Genomic DNA, 16421 nt, shown 5'->3' with positions numbered 1-16421 from the left:
CAAAACTCACTAGTCCCAGAGCCTACGGCCATGCGCCCGATCTCGGAAGCTAAGCAGGGTCGGGCCTAGTTAGTACCTGGATGGGAGACTGCCTGGGAATACCAGGTGCTGTAGGCTTTTTTGTGCTCCATGATTAGTAATTGCGCAACTTCTCAATTATTTTTCAAATTTGGTATGTTTCCAAAATAATTGTATCCCGTTTTATAGCGGAAATGTTGGACAACATCATGAGGGCTGGAGCTACCTTTTTACATAGAATTAGCATACAGGTAGTGTGTTCATGGGTAATAAATCGACTTTCACATGTAATGCAGTACAGAGAATATTGAGTCCTTCAAGAGGCATGAAAGAAAACCATTACTGTGTTGATTGTTCTCTCCACCTCCCTGCAACAGACACAGGATGGATGAATTAAAGTTATCCTACCAGACATAGGAGTCCTGAATGGGCCCACCAGTCTTATATATCTCGCCTGATCGAGCCTGATCGAGCGATGAGCGTGGTATCATGTTGCAAGTGGCTGCATGGCTTAGCTTACTAAATGCAAATGCATAAGAGTAATATTCTTAGCATTCCTAGAGCCTACGGCCACACCACACTGAATGCACCCGATCTCGTCTGATCTCGGAAGTTAAGCAGTGTTAGGCCTAGTTAGTACCTGGATGGGAGACCGCCTGGGAATACCAGGTGCTGTAGGCTTTTTTGTGCTCCAAGTTCAGGAAGTGAGCCCTTTCTCAATTGCCTTTCAAAACTGCAAGGTCTAGCCGACTAGATGCTTAAAAGTACAAAACTCACTAGGCCCAGAGCCTACGGCCACACCACACTGAATGCGCCTGATCTCGTCTGATCTCAGAAGCTAAGCAGTGTCGGGCCTAGTTAGTACCTGGATGGGAGACCGCCTGGGAATACCAGGTGCTGTAGGCTTTTTTGTACTCCAAGTTCAGGAAGTGAGCCATTTCTCAATTGCCTTTCAAAACTGCAAGGTCTAGCCGACTAGATGCTTAAAAGTACAAAACTCACAAGGCCCAGAGCCTACGGCCACACTACACTGAATGCGCCCGATCTTGTCTGATCTCGGAAGCTAAGCAGTGTCGGGCCTCGTTAGTACCTGGATGGGAGACCGCCTGGGAATACCAGGTGCTGTAGGCTTTTTTGTGCTCCAAGTTCAGGAAGTGAGCCATTTCACAATTCCGTTTCAAAACTGCAAGGTCTAGCCGACTAGATGCTTAAAAGTACAAAACTCACTAGGCCCAGAGCCTACGGCCACACCACACTGAATGCGCCCGATCTCGGAAGCTGAGCAGGGTCAGGCCTAGTTAGTACCTGGATGGGAGACTGCCTGGGAATACCAGGTGCTGTAGGCTTTTTTGTGCTCCATGATTAGTAATTGCGCAACTTCTCAATTATTTTTCAAATTTGGTATGTTTCCAAAATAATTGTATCCCGTTTTATAGCGGAAATGTTGGACAACATCATGAGGGCTGGAGCTACCTTTTTACATAGAATTAGCATACAGGTAGTGTGTTCATGGGTAATAAATCGACTTTCACATGTAATGCAGTACAGAGAATATTGAGTCCTTCAAGAGGCATGAAAGAAACCCATTATTGTGTTGATTGTTCTCTCCACCTCCCTGCAACAGACACAGGATGGATGAATTGAAGTTATCCTACCAGACATAGGAGTCCTGAATGGGCCCACCAGTCTTATATATCTCGCCTGATCGAGCCTGATCGAGCGATGAGCATGGTATCATGTTGCAAGTGGCTGCATGGCTTAGCTTACTAAATGCAAATGCATAAGAGTAATATTCTTAGCATTCCTAGAGCCTACGGCCACACCACACTGAATGCACCCGATCTCGTCTGATCTTGGAAGTTAAGCAGTGTCAGGCCTAGTTAGTACCTGGATGGGAGACCGCCTGGGAATACCAGGTGCTGTAGGCTTTTTTGTGCTCCAAGTTCAGGAAGTGAGCCCTTTCTCAATTGCCTTTTAAAACTGCAAGGTCTAGCCGACTAGATGCTTAAAAGTACAAAACTCACAAGGCCCAGAGCCTACGGCCACACCACACTGAATGCGCCTGATCTCGTCTGATCTCGGAAGCTAAGCAGTGTCGGGCCTCGTTAGTACCTGGATGGGAGACCGCCTGGGAATACCAGGTGCTGTAGGCTTTTTTGTGCTCCAAGTTCAGGAAGTGAGCCATTTCTCAATTGCCTTTCAAAACTGCAAGGTCTAGCTGACTAGATGCTTAAAAGTACAAAACTCACAAGGTCCAGAGCCTGCGGCCACACCACACTGAATGCGCCCCATCTCGTCTGATCTCGGAAGCTAAGCAGTGTCGGGCCTCGTTAGTACCTGGATGGGAGACCGCCTGGGAATACCAGGTGCTGTAGGCTTTTTTGTGCTCCAAGTTCAGGAAGTGAGCCATTTCACAATTGCCTTTCAAAACTGCAAGGTCTAGCCGACTAGATGCTTAAAAGTACAAAACTCACAAGGCCCAGAGCCTACGGCCACACCACACTGAATGCGTCTGATCTCGGAAGCTAAGCAGTGTAGGGCCTCGTTAGTACCTGGATGGGAGACTGCCTGGGAATACCAGGTGCTGTAGGCTTTTTTGTGCTCCATGATTAGTAATTGCGCAACTTCTCAATTATTTTTCAAATTTGGTATGTTTCCAAAATAATTGTATCCCGTTTTATAGCGGAAATGTTGGACAACATCATGAGGGCTGGAGCTACCTTTTTACATAGAATTAGCATACAGGTAGTGTGTTCATGGGTAATAAATCGACTTTCACATGTAATGCAGTACAGAGAATATTGAGTCCTTCAAGAGGCATGAAAGAAAACCATTATTGTGTTGATTGTTCTCTCCACCTCCCTGCAACAGACACAGGATGGATGAATTAAAGTTATCCTACCAGACATAGGAGTCCTGAATGGGCCCACCAGTCTTATATATCTCGCCTGATCGAGCCTGATCGAGCGATGAGCGTGGTATCATGTTGCAAGTGGCTGCATGGCTTAGCTTACTAAATGCAAATGCATAAGAGTAATATTCTTAGCATTCCTAGAGCCTACGGCCACACCACACTGAATGCACCTGATCTCGTCTGATCTCGGAAGTTAAGCAGTGTCAGGCCTAGTTAGTACCTGGATGGGAGAAGGCCTGGGAATACCAGGTGCTGTAGGCTTTTTTGTGCTCCAAGTTCAGGAAGTGAGGCCTTTCTCAATTGCCTTTTAAAACTGCAAGGTCTAGCCGACTAGATGCTTAAAAGTACAAAACTCACTAGGCCCAGAGCCTACGGCCACACCACACTGAATGCGCCTGATCTCGTCTGATCTCAAAAGCTAAGCAGTGTCGGGCCTAGTTAGTACCTGGATGGGAGACCACCTGGGAATACCAGGTGCTGTAGGCTTTTTTGTGCTCCAAGTTCAGGAAGTGAGCCATTTCACAATTGCCTTTCAAAACTGCAAGGTCTAGCCGACTAGATGCTTAAAAGTACAAAACTCACTCGGCCCAGAGCCTACGGCCACACCACACTGAATGCGCCTGATCTCGTCTGATCTCAGAAGCTAAGCAGTGTCGGGCCTAGTTAGTACCTGGATGGGAGACCGCCTGGGAATACCAGGTGCTGTAGGCTTTTTTGTACTCCAAGTTCAGGAAGTGAGCCATTTCTCAATTGCCTTTCAAAACTGCAAGGTCTAGCCGACTAGATGCTTAAAAGTACAAAACTCACAAGGCCCAGAGCCTACGGCCACACCACACTGAATGCGCCCGAACTCGTCTGATCTCGGAAGCTAAGCAGTGTCGGGCCTCGTTAGTACCTGGATGGGAGACCGCCTGGGAATACCAGGTGCTGTAGGCTTTTTTGTGCTCCAAGTTCAGGAAGTGAGCCATTTCACAATTGCCTTTCAAAACTGCAAGGTCTAGCCGACTAGATGCTTAAAAGTACAAAACTCACAAGGCCCAGAGCCTACGGCCACACCACACTGAATGCGTCTGATCTCAGAAGCTAAGCAGTGTAGGGCCTCGTTAGTACCTGGATGGGAGACCGCCTGGGAATACCAGGTGCTGTAGGCTTTTTTGTGCTCCAAGTTCAGGAAGTGAGCCTATTTCACAATTGCCTTTCAAAACTGCAAGGTCTAGCCGACTAGATGCTTAAAAGTACAAAACTCTCTAGGCCCAGAGCCTACGGCCACACCACACTGAATGCGCCCGATCTCGGAAGCTAAACAGGGTCGGGCCTAGTTAGTACCTGGATGGGAGACTGCCTGGGAATACCAGGTGCTGTAGGCTTTTTTGTGCTCCATGATTAGTAATTGCGCAACTTCTCAATTATTTTTCAAATTTGGTATGTTTCCAAAATAATTGTATCCCGTTTTATAGCGGAAATGTTGGACAACATCATGAGGCCTGGAGCTACCTTTTTACATAGAATTAGCATACAGGTAGTGTGTTCATGGGTAATAAATCGACTTTCACATGTAATGCAGTACAGAGAATATTGAGTCCTTCAAGAGGCATGAAAGAAAACCATTATTGTGTTGATTGTTCTCTCCACCTCCCTGCAACAGACACAGGATGGATGAATTAAAGTTATCCTACCAGACATAGGAGTCCTGAATGGGCCCACCAGTCTTATATATCTCGCCTGATCGAGCCTGATCGAGCGATGAGCGTGGTATCATGTTGCAAGTGGCTGCATGGCTTAGCTTACTAAATGCAAATGCATAAGAGTAATATTCTTAGCATTCCTAGAGCCTACGGCCACACCACACTGAATGCACCCGATCTCGTCTGATCTCGGAAGTTAAGCAGTGTCAGGCCTAGTTAGTACCTGGATGGGAGACTGCCTGGGAATACCAGGTGCTGTAGGCTTTTTTGTGCTCCAAGTTCAGGAAGTGAGCCCTTTCTCAATTGCCTTTTAAAACTGCAAGGTCTAGCCGACTAGATGCTTAAAAGTACAAAACTCACAAGCCCCAGAGCCTACGGCCACACCACACTGAATGTGCCTGATCTCGTCTGATCTCGGAAGCTAAGCAGTGTCGGGCCTCGTTAGTACCTGGATGGGAGACCGCCTGGGAATACCAGGTGCTGTAGGCTTTTTTGTGCTCCAAGTTCAGGAAGTGAGCCATTTCTCAATTGCCTTTCAAAACTGCAAGGTCTAGCTGACTAGATGCTTAAAAGTACAAAACTCACTAGGCCCAGAGCCTACGGCCACACCACACTGATTGCGCCCGATCTCGTCTGATCTCGGAAGCTAAGCAGTGTCGGGCCTAGTTAGTACCTGGATGGGAGACCACCTGGGAATACCAGGTGCTGTAGGCTTTTTTGTACTCCAAGTTCAGGAAGTGAGCCATTTCACAATTGCCTTTCAAAACTGCAAGGTCTAGCCGACTAGATGCTTAAAAGTACAAAACTCACTAGGCCCAGAGCCTACGGCCACACCACACTGAATGCGCCCAATCTCGGAAGCTAAGCAGGGTCAGGCCTAGTTAGTACCTGGATGGGAGACTGCCTGGGAATACCAGGTGCTGTAGGCTTTTTTGTGCTCCATGATTAGTAATTGCGCAAATTCTCAATTATTTTTCAAATTTGGTATGTTTCCAAAATAATTGTATCCCGTTTTATAGCGGAAATGTTGGACAACATCATGAGGGCTGGAGCTACCTTTTTACATAGAATTAGCATACAGGTAGTGTGTTCATGGGTAATAAATCGACTTTCACATGTAATGCAGTACAGAGAATATTGAGTCCTTCAAGAGGCATGAAAGAAACCCATTATTGTGTTGATTGTTCTCTCCACCTCCCTGCAACAGACACAGGATGGATGAATTAAAGTTATCCTACCAGACATAGGAGTCCTGAATGGGCCCACCAGTCTTATATATCTCGCCTGATCGAGCCTGATCGAGCGATGAGCGTGGTATCATGTTGCAAGTGGCTGCATGGCTTAGCTTACTAAATGCAAATGCATAAGAGTAATATTCTTAGCATTCCTAGAGCCTACGGCCACACCACACTGAATGCACCCGATCTCGTCTGATCTCGGAAGTTAAGCAGTGTCAGACCTAGTTAGTACCTGGATGGGAGACCGCCTGGGAATACCAGGTGCTGTAGGCTTTTTTGTGCTCCAAGTTCAGGAAGTGAGCCCTTTCTCAATTGCCTTTTAAAACTGCAAGGTCTAGCCGACTAGATGCTTAAAAGTACAAAACTCACTAGGCCCAGAGCCTAAGGCCACACCACACTGAATGCGCCTGATCTCGTCTGATCTCAGAAGCTAAGCAGTGTCGGGCCTAGTTAGTACCTGGATGGGAGACCGCCTGGGAATACCAGGTGCTGTAGGCTTTTTTGTACTCCAAGTTCAGGAAGTGAGCCATTTCTCAATTGCCTTTCAAAACTGCAAGGTCTAGCCGACTAGATGCTTAAAAGTACAAAACTCACAAGGCCCAGAGCCTACGGCCACATCACACTGAATGCGCCCGATCTCGTCTGATCTCGGAAGCTAAGCAGTGTCGGGCCTTGTTAGTACCTGGATGGGAGACCGCCTGGGAATACCAGGTGCTGTAGGCTTTTTTGTGCTCCAAGTTCAGGAAGTGAGCCATTTCACAATTGCCTTTCAAAACTGCAAGGTCTAGCCGACTAGATGCTTAAAAGTACAAAACTCACAAGGCCCAGAGCCTACGGCCACACCACACTGAATGCGTCTGATCTCGGAAGCTAAGCAGGGTCGGGCCTAGTTAGTACCTGGATGGGAGACTGCCTGGGAATACCAGGTGCTGTAGGCTTTTTTGTGCTCCATGATTAGTAATTGCGCAACTTCTCAATTATTTTTCAAATTTGGTATGTTTCCAAAATAATTGTATCCCGTTTTATAGCGGAAATGTTGGACAACATCATGAGGGCTGGAGCTACCTTTTTACATAGAATTAGCATACAGGTAGTGTGTTCATGGGTAATAAATCGACTTTCACATGTAATGCAGTACAGAGAATATTGAGTCCTTCAAGAGGCATGAAAGAAAACCATTATTGTGTTGATTGTTCTCTCCACCTCCCTGCAACAGACACAGGATGGATGAATTAAAGTTATCCTACCAGACATAGGAGTCCTGAATGGGCCCACCAGTCTTATATATCTCGCCTGATCGAGCCTGATCGAGCGATGAGCGTGGTATCATGTTGCAAGTGGCTGCATGGCTTAGCTTACTAAATGCAAATGCATAAGAGTAATATTCTTAGCGTTCCTAGAGCCTACGGCCACACCACACTGAATGCACCCGATCTCGTCTGATCTCGGAAGTTAAGCAGTGTCAGGCCTAGTTAGTACCTGGATGGGAGACCGCCTGGGAATACCAGGTGCTGTAGGCTTTTTTGTGCTCCAAGTTCAGGAAGTGAGCCCTTTCTCAATTGCCTTTTAAAACTGCAAGGTCTAGCCGACTAGATGCTTAAAAGTACAAAACTCACAAGGCCCAGAGCCTACGGCCACACCACACTGAATGCGCCCCATCTCGTCTGATCTCGAAAGCTAAGCAGTGTCGGGCCTCGTTAGTACCTGGATGGGAGACCGCCTGGGAATACCAGGTGCTGTAGGCTTTTTTGTGCTCCAAGTTCAGTAAGTGAGCCATTTCTCAATTGCCTTTCAAAACTGCAAGGTCTAGCTGACTAGATGCTTAAAAGTACAAAACTCACTAGGCCCAGAGCCTACGGCCACACCACACTGATTGCGCCCGATCTCGTCTGATCTCAGAAGCTAAGCAGTGTCGGGCCTAGTTAGTACCTGGATGGGAGACCACCTGGGAATACCAGGTGCTGTATGCTTTTTTGTACTCCAAGTTCAGGAAGTGAGCCATTTCACAATTGCCTTTCAAAACTGCAAGGTCTAGCCGACTAGATGCTTAAAAGTACAAAACTCACTAGCCCCAGAGCCTACGGCCACACCACACTGAATGCGCCCGATCTCGGAAGCTAAGCAGGGTCGGGCCTAGTTAGTACCTGGATGGGAGACTGCCTGGGAATACCAGGTGCTGTAGGCTTTTTTGTGCTCCATGATTAGTAATTGCGCAACTTCTCAATTATTTTTCAAATTTGGTATGTTTCCAAAATAATTGTATCCCGTTTTATAGCGGAAATGTTGGACAACATCATGAGGGCTGGAGCTACCTTTTTACATAGAATTAGCATACAGGTAGTGTGTTCATGGGTAATAAATCGACTTTCACATGTAATGCAGTACAGAGAATATTGAGTCCTTCAAGAGGCATGAAAGAAAACCATTATTGTGTTGATTGTTCTCTCCACCTCCCTGCAACAGACACAGGATGGATGAATTAAAGTTATCCTACCAGACATAGGAGTCCTGAATAGGCCCACCAGTCTTATATATCTCGCCTGATCGAGCCTGATCGAGCGATGAGCGTGGTATCATGTTGCAAGTGGCTGCATGGCTTAGCTTACTAAATTCAAATGCATAAGAGTAATATTCTTAGCATTCCTAGAGCCTACGGCCACACCACACTGAATGCACCCGATCTCGTCTGATCTTGGAAGTTAAGCAGTGTCAGGCCTAGTTAGTACCTGGATGGGAGACCGCCTGGGAATACCAGGTGCTGTAGGCTTTTTTGTGCTCCAAGTTCAGGAAGTGAGCCCTTTCTCAATTGCCTTTTAAAACTGCAAGGTCTAGCCGACTAGATGCTTAAAAGTACAAAACTCACAAGGCCCAGAGCCTACGGCCACACCACACTGAATGCGCCCGATCTCGTCTGATCTCGGAAGCTAAGCAGTGTCGGGCCTCGTTAGTACCTGGATGGGAGACCGCCTGGGAATACCAGGTGCTGTAGGCTTTTTTGTGCTCCAAGTTCAGGAAGTGAGCCATTTCACAATTGCCTTTCAAAACTGCAAGGTCTAGCCGACTAGATGCTTAAAAGTACAAAACTCACTAGGCCCAGAGCCTACGGCCACACCACACTGAATGCGCCTGATCTCGTCTGATCTCAGAAGCTAAGCAGTGTCGGGCCTAGTTAGTACCTGGATGGGAGACCGCCTGGGAATACCAGGTGCTGTAGGCTTTTTTGTACTCCAAGTTCAGGAAGTGAGCCATTTCTCAATTGCCTTTCAAAACTGCAAGGTCTAGCCGACTAGATGCTTAAAAGTACAAAACTCACAAGGCCCAGAGCCTACGGCCACACCACACTGAATGCGCCCGATCTCGTCTGATCTCGGAAGCTAAGCAGTGTCGGGCCTCGTTAGTACCTGGATGGGAGACCGCCTGGGAATACCAGGTGCTGTAGGCTTTTTTGTGCTCCAAGTTCAGGAAGTGAGCCATTTCACAATTGCCTTTCAAAACTGCAAGGTCTAGCCGACTAGATGCTTAAAAGTACAAAACTCTCAAGGCCCAGAGCCTACGGCCACACCACACTGAATGCGTCTGATCTTGGAAGCTAAGCAGTGTCGGGCCTCGTTAGTACCTGGATGGGAGACCGCCTGGGAATACCAGGTGCTGTAGGCTTTTTTGTGCTCCAAGTTCAGGAAGTGAGCCATTTCACAATTGCCTTTCGAAACTGCAAGGTCTAGCCGACTAGATGCTTAAAAGTACAAAACTCACTAGGCCCAGAGCCTACGGCCACACCACACTGAATGCGCCCGATCTCGGAAGCTAAGCAGGGTCGGGCCTAGTTAGTACCTGGATGGGAGACTGCCTGGGAATACCAGGTGCTGTAGGCTTTTTTGTGCTCCATGATTAGTAATTGCGCAACTTCTCAATTATTTTTCAAATTTGGTATGTTTCCAAAATAATTGTATCCCGTTTTATAGCGGAAATGTTGGACAACATCATGAGGGCTGGAGCTACCTTTTTACATAGAATTAGCATACAGGTAGTGTGTTCATGGGTAATAAATCGACTTTCACATGTAATGCAGTACAGAGAATATTGAGTCCTTCAAGAGGCATGAAAGAAAACCATTATTGTGTTGATTGTTCTCTCCACCTCCCTGCAACAGACACAGGATGGATGAATTAAAGTTATCCTACCAGACATAGGAGTCCTGAATGGGCCCACCAGTCTTATATATCTCGCCTGATCGAGCCTGATCGAGCGATGAGCGTGGTATCATGTTGCAAGTGGCTGCATGGCTTAGCTTACTAAATGCAAATGCATAAGAGTAATATTCTTAGCATTCCTAGAGCCTACGGCCACACCACACTGAATGCACCCGATCTCTTCTGATCTCGGAAGTTAAGCAGTGTCAGGCCTAGTTAGTACCTGGATGGGAGACCGCCTGGGAATACCAGGTGCTGTAGGCTTTATTGTGCTCCAAGTTCAGGAAGTGAGCCCTTTCTCAATTGCCTTTTAAAACTGCAAGGTCTAGCCGACTAGATGCTTAAAAGTACAAAACTCACTAGGCCCAGAGCCTACGGCCACACCACACTGAATGCGCCTGATCTCGTCTGATCTCAGAAGCTAAGCAGTGTCAGGCCTAGTTAGTACCTGGATGGGAGACCACCTGGGAATACCAGGTGCTGTAGGCTTTTTTGTGCTCCAAGTTCAGGAAGTGAGCCATTTCACAATTGCCTTTCAACACTGCAAGGTCTAGCCGACTAGATGCTTAAAAGTACAAAACTCACTCGGCCCAGAGCCTACGGCCACACCACACTGAATGCGCCTGATCTCGTCTGATCTCAGAAGCTAAGCAGTGTCGGGCCTAGTTAGTACCTGGATGGGAGACCACCTGGGAATACCAGGTGCTGTAGGCTTTTTTGTGCTCCAAGTTCAGGAAGTGAGCCATTTCACAATTGCCTTTCAAAACTGCAAGGTCTAGCCGACTAGATGCTTAAAAGTACAAAACTCACTAGTCCCAGAGCCTACGGCCATGCGCCCGATCTCGGAAGCTAAGCAGGGTCGGGCCTAGTTAGTACCTGGATGGGAGACTGCCTGGGAATACCAGGTGCTGTAGGCTTTTTTGTGCTCCATGATTAGTAATTGCGCAACTTCTCAATTATTTTTCAAATTTGGTATGTTTCCAAAATAATTGTATCCCGTTTTATAGCGGAAATGTTGGACAACATCATGAGGGCTGGAGCTACCTTTTTACATAGAATTAGCATACAGGTAGTGTGTTCATGGGTAATAAATCGACTTTCACATGTAATGCAGTACAGAGAATATTGAGTCCTTCAAGAGGCATGAAAGAAAACCATTACTGTGTTGATTGTTCTCTCCACCTCCCTGCAACAGACACAGGATGGATGAATTAAAGTTATCCTACCAGACATAGGAGTCCTGAATGGGCCCACCAGTCTTATATATCTCGCCTGATCGAGCCTGATCGAGCGATGAGCGTGGTATCATGTTGCAAGTGGCTGCATGGCTTAGCTTACTAAATGCAAATGCATAAGAGTAATATTCTTAGCATTCCTAGAGCCTACGGCCACACCACACTGAATGCACCCGATCTCGTCTGATCTCGGAAGTTAAGCAGTGTTAGGCCTAGTTAGTACCTGGATGGGAGACCGCCTGGGAATACCAGGTGCTGTAGGCTTTTTTGTGCTCCAAGTTCAGGAAGTGAGCCCTTTCTCAATTGCCTTTCAAAACTGCAAGGTCTAGCCGACTAGATGCTTAAAAGTACAAAACTCACTAGGCCCAGAGCCTACGGCCACACCACACTGAATGCGCCTGATCTCGTCTGATCTCAGAAGCTAAGCAGTGTCGGGCCTAGTTAGTACCTGGATGGGAGACCGCCTGGGAATACCAGGTGCTGTAGGCTTTTTTGTACTCCAAGTTCAGGAAGTGAGCCATTTCTCAATTGCCTTTCAAAACTGCAAGGTCTAGCCGACTAGATGCTTAAAAGTACAAAACTCACAAGGCCCAGAGCCTACGGCCACACTACACTGAATGCGCCCGATCTTGTCTGATCTCGGAAGCTAAGCAGTGTCGGGCCTCGTTAGTACCTGGATGGGAGACCGCCTGGGAATACCAGGTGCTGTAGGCTTTTTTGTGCTCCAAGTTCAGGAAGTGAGCCATTTCACAATTCCGTTTCAAAACTGCAAGGTCTAGCCGACTAGATGCTTAAAAGTACAAAACTCACTAGGCCCAGAGCCTACGGCCACACCACACTGAATGCGCCCGATCTCGGAAGCTGAGCAGGGTCAGGCCTAGTTAGTACCTGGATGGGAGACTGCCTGGGAATACCAGGTGCTGTAGGCTTTTTTGTGCTCCATGATTAGTAATTGCGCAACTTCTCAATTATTTTTCAAATTTGGTATGTTTCCAAAATAATTGTATCCCGTTTTATAGCGGAAATGTTGGACAACATCATGAGGGCTGGAGCTACCTTTTTACATAGAATTAGCATACAGGTAGTGTGTTCATGGGTAATAAATCGACTTTCACATGTAATGCAGTACAGAGAATATTGAGTCCTTCAAGAGGCATGAAAGAAACCCATTATTGTGTTGATTGTTCTCTCCACCTCCCTGCAACAGACACAGGATGGATGAATTGAAGTTATCCTACCAGACATAGGAGTCCTGAATGGGCCCACCAGTCTTATATATCTCGCCTGATCGAGCCTGATCGAGCGATGAGCGTGGTATCATGTTGCAAGTGGCTGCATGGCTTAGCTTACTAAATGCAAATGCATAAGAGTAATATTCTTAGCATTCCTAGAGCCTACGGCCACACCACACTGAATGCACCCGATCTCGTCTGATCTTGGAAGTTAAGCAGTGTCAGGCCTAGTTAGTACCTGGATGGGAGACCGCCTGGGAATACCAGGTGCTGTAGGCTTTTTTGTGCTCCAAGTTCAGGAAGTGAGCCCTTTCTCAATTGCCTTTTAAAACTGCAAGGTCTAGCCGACTAGATGCTTAAAAGTACAAAACTCACAAGGCCCAGAGCCTACGGCCACACCACACTGAATGCGCCTGATCTCGTCTGATCTCGGAAGCTAAGCAGTGTCGGGCCTCGTTAGTACCTGGATGGGAGACCGCCTGGGAATACCAGGTGCTGTAGGCTTTTTTGTGCTCCAAGTTCAGGAAGTGAGCCATTTCTCAATTGCCTTTCAAAACTGCAAGGTCTAGCTGACTAGATGCTTAAAAGTACAAAACTCACAAGGTCCAGAGCCTGCGGCCACACCACACTGAATGCGCCCCATCTCGTCTGATCTCGGAAGCTAAGCAGTGTCGGGCCTCGTTAGTACCTGGATGGGAGACCGCCTGGGAATACCAGGTGCTGTAGGCTTTTTTGTGCTCCAAGTTCAGGAAGTGAGCCATTTCTCAATTGCCTTTCAAAACTGCAAGGTCTAGCTGACTAGATGCTTAAAAGTACAAAACTCACTAGGCCCAGAGCCTACGGCCACACCACACTGAATGCGCCCGATCTCGGAAGCTAAGCAGGGTCGGGCCTAGTTAGTACCTGGATGGGAGACTGCCTGGGAATACCAGGTGCTGTAGGCTTTTTTGTGCTCCATGATTAGTAATTGCGCAAATTCTCAATTATTTTTCAAATTTGGTATGTTTCCAAAATAATTGTATCCCGTTTTATAGCGGAAATGTTGGACAACATCATGAGGGCTGGAGCTACCTTTTTACATAGAATTAGCATACAGGTAGTGTGTTCATGGGTAATAAATCGACTTTCACATGTAATGCAGTACAGAGAATATTGAGTCCTTCAAGAGGCATGAAAGAAACCCATTATTGTGTTGATTGTTCTCTCCACCTCCCTGCAACAGACACAGGATGGATGAATTAAAGTTATCCTACCAGACATAGGAGTCCTGAATGGGCCCACCAGTCTTATATATCTCGCCTGATCGAGCCTGATCGAGCGATGAGCGTGGTATCATGTTGCAAGTGGCTGCATGGCTTAGCTTACTAAATGCAAATGCATAAGAGTAATATTCTTAGCATTCCTAGAGCCTACGGCCACACCACACTGAATGCACCCGATCTCGTCTGATCTCGGAAGTTAAGCAGTGTCAGGCCTAGTTAGTACCTGGATGGGAGACCGCCTGGGAATACCAGGTGCTGTAGGCTTTTTTGTGCTCCAAGTTCAGGAAGTGAGCCCTTTCTCAATTGCCTTTTAAAACTGCAAGGTCTAGCCGACTAGATGCTTAAAAGTACAAAACTCACTAGGCCCAGAGCCTAAGGCCACACCACACTGAATGCGCCTGATCTCGTCTGATCTCAGAAGCTAAGCAGTGTCGGGCCTAGTTAGTACCTGGATGGGAGACCGCCTGGGAATACCAGGTGCTGTAGGCTTTTTTGTACTCCAAGTTCAGGAAGTGAGCCATTTCTCAATTGCCTTTCAAAACTGCAAGGTCTAGCCGACTAGATGCTTAAAAGTACAAAACTCACAAGGCCCAGAGCCTACGGCCACACCACACTGAATGCGCCCGATCTCGTCTGATCTCGGAAGCTAAGCAGTGTCGGGCCTTGTTAGTACCTGGATGGGAGACCGCCTGGGAATACCAGGTGCTGTAGGCTTTTTTGTGCTCCAAGTTCAGGAAGTGAGCCATTTCACAATTGCCTTTCAAAACTGCAAGGTCTAGCCGACTAGATGCTTAAAAGTACAAAACTCACAAGGCCCAGAGCCTACGGCCACACCACACTGAATGCGTCTGATCTCGGAAGCTAAGCAGTGTAGGGCCTCGTTAGTACCTGGATGGGAGACTGCCTGGGAATACCAGGTGCTGTAGGCTTTTTTGTGCTCCATGATTAGTAATTGCGCAACTTCTCAATTATTTTTCAAATTTGGTATGTTTCCAAAATAATTGTATCCCGTTTTATAGCGGAAATGTTGGACAACATCATGAGGGCTGGAGCTACCTTTTTACATAGAATTAGCATACAGGTAGTGTGTTCATGGGTAATAAATCGACTTTCACATGTAATGCAGTACAGAGAATATTGAGTCCTTCAAGAGGCATGAAAGAAAACCATTATTGTGTTGATTGTTCTCTCCACCTCCCTGCAACAGACACAGGATGGATGAATTAAAGTTATCCTACCAGACATAGGAGTCCTGAATGGGCCCACCAGTCTTATATATCTCGCCTGATCGAGCCTGATCGAGCGATGAGCGTGGTATCATGTTGCAAGTGGCTGCATGGCTTAGCTTACTAAATGCAAATGCATAAGAGTAATATTCTTAGCATTCCTAGAGCCTACGGCCACACCACACTGAATGCACCCGATCTCGTCTGATCTCGGAAGTTAAGCAGTGTCAGGCCTAGTTAGTACCTGGATGGGAGAAGGCCTGGGAATACCAGGTGCTGTAGGCTTTTTTGTGCTCCAAGTTCAGGAAGTGAGGCCTTTCTCAATTGCCTTTTAAAACTGCAAGGTCTAGCCGACTAGATGCTTAAAAGTACAAAACTCACTAGGCCCAGAGCCTACGGCCACACCACACTGAATGCGCCTGATCTCGTCTGATCTCAAAAGCTAAGCAGTGTCGGGCCTAGTTAGTACCTGGATGGGAGACCACCTGGGAATACCAGGTGCTGTAGGCTTTTTTGTGCTCCAAGTTCAGGAAGTGAGCCATTTCACAATTGCCTTTCAAAACTGCAAGGTCTAGCCGACTAGATGCTTAAAAGTACAAAACTCACTCGGCCCAGAGCCTACGGCCACACCACACTGAATGCGCCTGATCTCGTCTGATCTCAGAAGCTAAGCAGTGTCGGGCCTAGTTAGTACCTGGATGGGAGACCGCCTGGGAATACCAGGTGCTGTAGGCTTTTTTGTACTCCAAGTTCAGGAAGTGAGCCATTTCTCAATTGCCTTTCAAAACTGCAAGGTCTAGCCGACTAGATGCTTAAAAGTACAAAACTCACAAGGCCCAGAGCCTACGGCCACACCACACTGAATGCGCCCGAACTCGTCTGATCTCGGAAGCTAAGCAGTGTCGGGCCTCGTTAGTACCTGGATGGGAGACCGCCTGGGAATACCAGGTGCTGTAGGCTTTTTTGTGCTCCAAGTTCAGGAAGTGAGCCATTTCACAATTGCCTTTCAAAACTGCAAGGTCTAGCCGACTAGATGCTTAAAAGTACAAAACTCACAAGGCCCAGAGCCTACGGCCACACCACACTGAATGCGTCTGATCTCAGAAGCTAAGCAGTGTAGGGCCTCGTTAGTACCTGGATGGGAGACCGCCTGGGAATACCAGGTGCTGTAGGCTTTTTTGTGCTCCAAGTTCAGGAAGTGAGCCTATTTCACAATTGCCTTTCAAAACTGCAAGGTCTAGCCGACTAGATGCTTAAAAGTACAAAACTCTCTAGGCCCAGAGCCTACGGCCACACCACACTGAATGCGCCCGATCTCGGAAGCTAAACAGGGTCGGGCCTAGTTAGTACCTGGATGGGAGACTGCCTGGGAATACCAGGTGCTGTAGGCTTTTTTGTGCTCCATGATTAGTAATTGCGCA

General features: G+C 47.3%; 36 non-coding genes and 17 pseudogenes across 36 annotated transcripts; all 53 read left to right on the top strand.

Moving 5' to 3' along the window:
- The first annotated feature begins 580 nt into the window (after nucleotides 1–580).
- On the top strand, nucleotides 581–699 carry LOC138458451 (5S ribosomal RNA). The gene has a single exon (XR_011262418.1). It is a non-coding gene; the product is annotated as a 5S ribosomal RNA (ribosomal RNA).
- Nucleotides 700–805: 106 nt separating this feature from the next.
- On the top strand, nucleotides 806–924 carry LOC138456075 (5S ribosomal RNA). The gene has a single exon (XR_011262061.1). It is a non-coding gene; the product is annotated as a 5S ribosomal RNA (ribosomal RNA).
- Nucleotides 925–1030: 106 nt separating this feature from the next.
- On the top strand, nucleotides 1031–1149 carry LOC138454694 (5S ribosomal RNA). The gene has a single exon (XR_011261360.1). It is a non-coding gene; the product is annotated as a 5S ribosomal RNA (ribosomal RNA).
- A 106-nt stretch (nucleotides 1150–1255) lies between these two features.
- Nucleotides 1256–1364, top strand: LOC138459549 (5S ribosomal RNA; annotated as a pseudogene).
- A 463-nt stretch (nucleotides 1365–1827) lies between these two features.
- On the top strand, nucleotides 1828–1946 carry LOC138463670 (5S ribosomal RNA). Its single transcript, XR_011266257.1, has one exon. It is a non-coding gene; the product is annotated as a 5S ribosomal RNA (ribosomal RNA).
- Nucleotides 1947–2052: 106 nt separating this feature from the next.
- Nucleotides 2053–2171, top strand: LOC138463790 (5S ribosomal RNA). The gene has a single exon (XR_011266374.1). It is a non-coding gene; the product is annotated as a 5S ribosomal RNA (ribosomal RNA).
- A 106-nt stretch (nucleotides 2172–2277) lies between these two features.
- On the top strand, nucleotides 2278–2396 carry LOC138455216 (5S ribosomal RNA). The gene has a single exon (XR_011261857.1). It is a non-coding gene; the product is annotated as a 5S ribosomal RNA (ribosomal RNA).
- Nucleotides 2397–2502: 106 nt separating this feature from the next.
- On the top strand, nucleotides 2503–2611 carry LOC138458681 (5S ribosomal RNA; annotated as a pseudogene).
- A 463-nt stretch (nucleotides 2612–3074) lies between these two features.
- On the top strand, nucleotides 3075–3193 carry LOC138455814 (5S ribosomal RNA; annotated as a pseudogene).
- A 106-nt stretch (nucleotides 3194–3299) lies between these two features.
- On the top strand, nucleotides 3300–3418 carry LOC138462667 (5S ribosomal RNA). The gene has a single exon (XR_011265262.1). It is a non-coding gene; the product is annotated as a 5S ribosomal RNA (ribosomal RNA).
- Nucleotides 3419–3524: 106 nt separating this feature from the next.
- Nucleotides 3525–3643, top strand: LOC138456064 (5S ribosomal RNA). The gene has a single exon (XR_011262060.1). It is a non-coding gene; the product is annotated as a 5S ribosomal RNA (ribosomal RNA).
- A 106-nt stretch (nucleotides 3644–3749) lies between these two features.
- On the top strand, nucleotides 3750–3868 carry LOC138464601 (5S ribosomal RNA). The gene has a single exon (XR_011267180.1). It is a non-coding gene; the product is annotated as a 5S ribosomal RNA (ribosomal RNA).
- Nucleotides 3869–3974: 106 nt separating this feature from the next.
- Nucleotides 3975–4083, top strand: LOC138456567 (5S ribosomal RNA; annotated as a pseudogene).
- A 107-nt stretch (nucleotides 4084–4190) lies between these two features.
- On the top strand, nucleotides 4191–4299 carry LOC138457712 (5S ribosomal RNA; annotated as a pseudogene).
- A 463-nt stretch (nucleotides 4300–4762) lies between these two features.
- On the top strand, nucleotides 4763–4881 carry LOC138463452 (5S ribosomal RNA). The gene has a single exon (XR_011266039.1). It is a non-coding gene; the product is annotated as a 5S ribosomal RNA (ribosomal RNA).
- A 106-nt stretch (nucleotides 4882–4987) lies between these two features.
- LOC138453941 (5S ribosomal RNA) lies at nucleotides 4988–5106 on the top strand. Its single transcript, XR_011260640.1, has one exon. It is a non-coding gene; the product is annotated as a 5S ribosomal RNA (ribosomal RNA).
- Nucleotides 5107–5212: 106 nt separating this feature from the next.
- On the top strand, nucleotides 5213–5331 carry LOC138460565 (5S ribosomal RNA). Its single transcript, XR_011263247.1, has one exon. It is a non-coding gene; the product is annotated as a 5S ribosomal RNA (ribosomal RNA).
- A 106-nt stretch (nucleotides 5332–5437) lies between these two features.
- Nucleotides 5438–5546, top strand: LOC138459603 (5S ribosomal RNA; annotated as a pseudogene).
- Nucleotides 5547–6009: 463 nt separating this feature from the next.
- Nucleotides 6010–6128, top strand: LOC138462990 (5S ribosomal RNA). Its single transcript, XR_011265577.1, has one exon. It is a non-coding gene; the product is annotated as a 5S ribosomal RNA (ribosomal RNA).
- Nucleotides 6129–6234: 106 nt separating this feature from the next.
- On the top strand, nucleotides 6235–6353 carry LOC138464917 (5S ribosomal RNA). Its single transcript, XR_011267493.1, has one exon. It is a non-coding gene; the product is annotated as a 5S ribosomal RNA (ribosomal RNA).
- Nucleotides 6354–6459: 106 nt separating this feature from the next.
- On the top strand, nucleotides 6460–6578 carry LOC138463186 (5S ribosomal RNA). Its single transcript, XR_011265773.1, has one exon. It is a non-coding gene; the product is annotated as a 5S ribosomal RNA (ribosomal RNA).
- Nucleotides 6579–6684: 106 nt separating this feature from the next.
- LOC138459015 (5S ribosomal RNA) lies at nucleotides 6685–6793 on the top strand (annotated as a pseudogene).
- Nucleotides 6794–7256: 463 nt separating this feature from the next.
- LOC138461542 (5S ribosomal RNA) lies at nucleotides 7257–7375 on the top strand. Its single transcript, XR_011264157.1, has one exon. It is a non-coding gene; the product is annotated as a 5S ribosomal RNA (ribosomal RNA).
- Nucleotides 7376–7481: 106 nt separating this feature from the next.
- LOC138455395 (5S ribosomal RNA) lies at nucleotides 7482–7600 on the top strand (annotated as a pseudogene).
- A 106-nt stretch (nucleotides 7601–7706) lies between these two features.
- LOC138454504 (5S ribosomal RNA) lies at nucleotides 7707–7825 on the top strand. The gene has a single exon (XR_011261177.1). It is a non-coding gene; the product is annotated as a 5S ribosomal RNA (ribosomal RNA).
- Nucleotides 7826–7931: 106 nt separating this feature from the next.
- LOC138457173 (5S ribosomal RNA) lies at nucleotides 7932–8040 on the top strand (annotated as a pseudogene).
- A 463-nt stretch (nucleotides 8041–8503) lies between these two features.
- LOC138463668 (5S ribosomal RNA) lies at nucleotides 8504–8622 on the top strand. Its single transcript, XR_011266254.1, has one exon. It is a non-coding gene; the product is annotated as a 5S ribosomal RNA (ribosomal RNA).
- A 106-nt stretch (nucleotides 8623–8728) lies between these two features.
- On the top strand, nucleotides 8729–8847 carry LOC138462205 (5S ribosomal RNA). Its single transcript, XR_011264809.1, has one exon. It is a non-coding gene; the product is annotated as a 5S ribosomal RNA (ribosomal RNA).
- A 106-nt stretch (nucleotides 8848–8953) lies between these two features.
- On the top strand, nucleotides 8954–9072 carry LOC138456053 (5S ribosomal RNA). The gene has a single exon (XR_011262059.1). It is a non-coding gene; the product is annotated as a 5S ribosomal RNA (ribosomal RNA).
- A 106-nt stretch (nucleotides 9073–9178) lies between these two features.
- On the top strand, nucleotides 9179–9297 carry LOC138462204 (5S ribosomal RNA). The gene has a single exon (XR_011264808.1). It is a non-coding gene; the product is annotated as a 5S ribosomal RNA (ribosomal RNA).
- A 106-nt stretch (nucleotides 9298–9403) lies between these two features.
- On the top strand, nucleotides 9404–9512 carry LOC138458965 (5S ribosomal RNA; annotated as a pseudogene).
- A 106-nt stretch (nucleotides 9513–9618) lies between these two features.
- Nucleotides 9619–9727, top strand: LOC138457172 (5S ribosomal RNA; annotated as a pseudogene).
- Nucleotides 9728–10190: 463 nt separating this feature from the next.
- On the top strand, nucleotides 10191–10309 carry LOC138462689 (5S ribosomal RNA). The gene has a single exon (XR_011265284.1). It is a non-coding gene; the product is annotated as a 5S ribosomal RNA (ribosomal RNA).
- Nucleotides 10310–10415: 106 nt separating this feature from the next.
- LOC138463322 (5S ribosomal RNA) lies at nucleotides 10416–10534 on the top strand. Its single transcript, XR_011265909.1, has one exon. It is a non-coding gene; the product is annotated as a 5S ribosomal RNA (ribosomal RNA).
- Nucleotides 10535–10640: 106 nt separating this feature from the next.
- On the top strand, nucleotides 10641–10759 carry LOC138463228 (5S ribosomal RNA). Its single transcript, XR_011265814.1, has one exon. It is a non-coding gene; the product is annotated as a 5S ribosomal RNA (ribosomal RNA).
- A 666-nt stretch (nucleotides 10760–11425) lies between these two features.
- LOC138458439 (5S ribosomal RNA) lies at nucleotides 11426–11544 on the top strand. Its single transcript, XR_011262416.1, has one exon. It is a non-coding gene; the product is annotated as a 5S ribosomal RNA (ribosomal RNA).
- A 106-nt stretch (nucleotides 11545–11650) lies between these two features.
- LOC138456042 (5S ribosomal RNA) lies at nucleotides 11651–11769 on the top strand. Its single transcript, XR_011262058.1, has one exon. It is a non-coding gene; the product is annotated as a 5S ribosomal RNA (ribosomal RNA).
- Nucleotides 11770–11875: 106 nt separating this feature from the next.
- On the top strand, nucleotides 11876–11994 carry LOC138454693 (5S ribosomal RNA). Its single transcript, XR_011261359.1, has one exon. It is a non-coding gene; the product is annotated as a 5S ribosomal RNA (ribosomal RNA).
- A 106-nt stretch (nucleotides 11995–12100) lies between these two features.
- LOC138459548 (5S ribosomal RNA) lies at nucleotides 12101–12209 on the top strand (annotated as a pseudogene).
- Nucleotides 12210–12672: 463 nt separating this feature from the next.
- On the top strand, nucleotides 12673–12791 carry LOC138463667 (5S ribosomal RNA). The gene has a single exon (XR_011266253.1). It is a non-coding gene; the product is annotated as a 5S ribosomal RNA (ribosomal RNA).
- Nucleotides 12792–12897: 106 nt separating this feature from the next.
- On the top strand, nucleotides 12898–13016 carry LOC138463789 (5S ribosomal RNA). The gene has a single exon (XR_011266373.1). It is a non-coding gene; the product is annotated as a 5S ribosomal RNA (ribosomal RNA).
- A 106-nt stretch (nucleotides 13017–13122) lies between these two features.
- On the top strand, nucleotides 13123–13241 carry LOC138455215 (5S ribosomal RNA). Its single transcript, XR_011261856.1, has one exon. It is a non-coding gene; the product is annotated as a 5S ribosomal RNA (ribosomal RNA).
- A 106-nt stretch (nucleotides 13242–13347) lies between these two features.
- On the top strand, nucleotides 13348–13456 carry LOC138457171 (5S ribosomal RNA; annotated as a pseudogene).
- Nucleotides 13457–13919: 463 nt separating this feature from the next.
- Nucleotides 13920–14038, top strand: LOC138461541 (5S ribosomal RNA). The gene has a single exon (XR_011264156.1). It is a non-coding gene; the product is annotated as a 5S ribosomal RNA (ribosomal RNA).
- Nucleotides 14039–14144: 106 nt separating this feature from the next.
- On the top strand, nucleotides 14145–14263 carry LOC138464916 (5S ribosomal RNA). Its single transcript, XR_011267492.1, has one exon. It is a non-coding gene; the product is annotated as a 5S ribosomal RNA (ribosomal RNA).
- Nucleotides 14264–14369: 106 nt separating this feature from the next.
- Nucleotides 14370–14488, top strand: LOC138461127 (5S ribosomal RNA). Its single transcript, XR_011263763.1, has one exon. It is a non-coding gene; the product is annotated as a 5S ribosomal RNA (ribosomal RNA).
- A 106-nt stretch (nucleotides 14489–14594) lies between these two features.
- Nucleotides 14595–14703, top strand: LOC138458679 (5S ribosomal RNA; annotated as a pseudogene).
- Nucleotides 14704–15166: 463 nt separating this feature from the next.
- LOC138455490 (5S ribosomal RNA) lies at nucleotides 15167–15285 on the top strand (annotated as a pseudogene).
- Nucleotides 15286–15391: 106 nt separating this feature from the next.
- Nucleotides 15392–15510, top strand: LOC138462666 (5S ribosomal RNA). The gene has a single exon (XR_011265261.1). It is a non-coding gene; the product is annotated as a 5S ribosomal RNA (ribosomal RNA).
- A 106-nt stretch (nucleotides 15511–15616) lies between these two features.
- LOC138456031 (5S ribosomal RNA) lies at nucleotides 15617–15735 on the top strand. Its single transcript, XR_011262057.1, has one exon. It is a non-coding gene; the product is annotated as a 5S ribosomal RNA (ribosomal RNA).
- A 106-nt stretch (nucleotides 15736–15841) lies between these two features.
- Nucleotides 15842–15960, top strand: LOC138464600 (5S ribosomal RNA). The gene has a single exon (XR_011267179.1). It is a non-coding gene; the product is annotated as a 5S ribosomal RNA (ribosomal RNA).
- Nucleotides 15961–16066: 106 nt separating this feature from the next.
- On the top strand, nucleotides 16067–16175 carry LOC138456566 (5S ribosomal RNA; annotated as a pseudogene).
- Nucleotides 16176–16282: 107 nt separating this feature from the next.
- LOC138457711 (5S ribosomal RNA) lies at nucleotides 16283–16391 on the top strand (annotated as a pseudogene).
- Nucleotides 16392–16421: the final 30 nt, after the last annotated feature.

This window comes from Ambystoma mexicanum, chromosome 4p, assembly GCF_040938575.1.
Source record: "Ambystoma mexicanum isolate Mex_15411 chromosome 4p, UKY_AmexF1_1, whole genome shotgun sequence".
Classification (NCBI taxonomy): Eukaryota; Metazoa; Chordata; class Amphibia; order Caudata; family Ambystomatidae; genus Ambystoma; species Ambystoma mexicanum.
The sequence above is the reverse complement of the archived record's forward strand: the minus strand, read 5'-3'. Positions and strand labels throughout refer to the sequence as shown.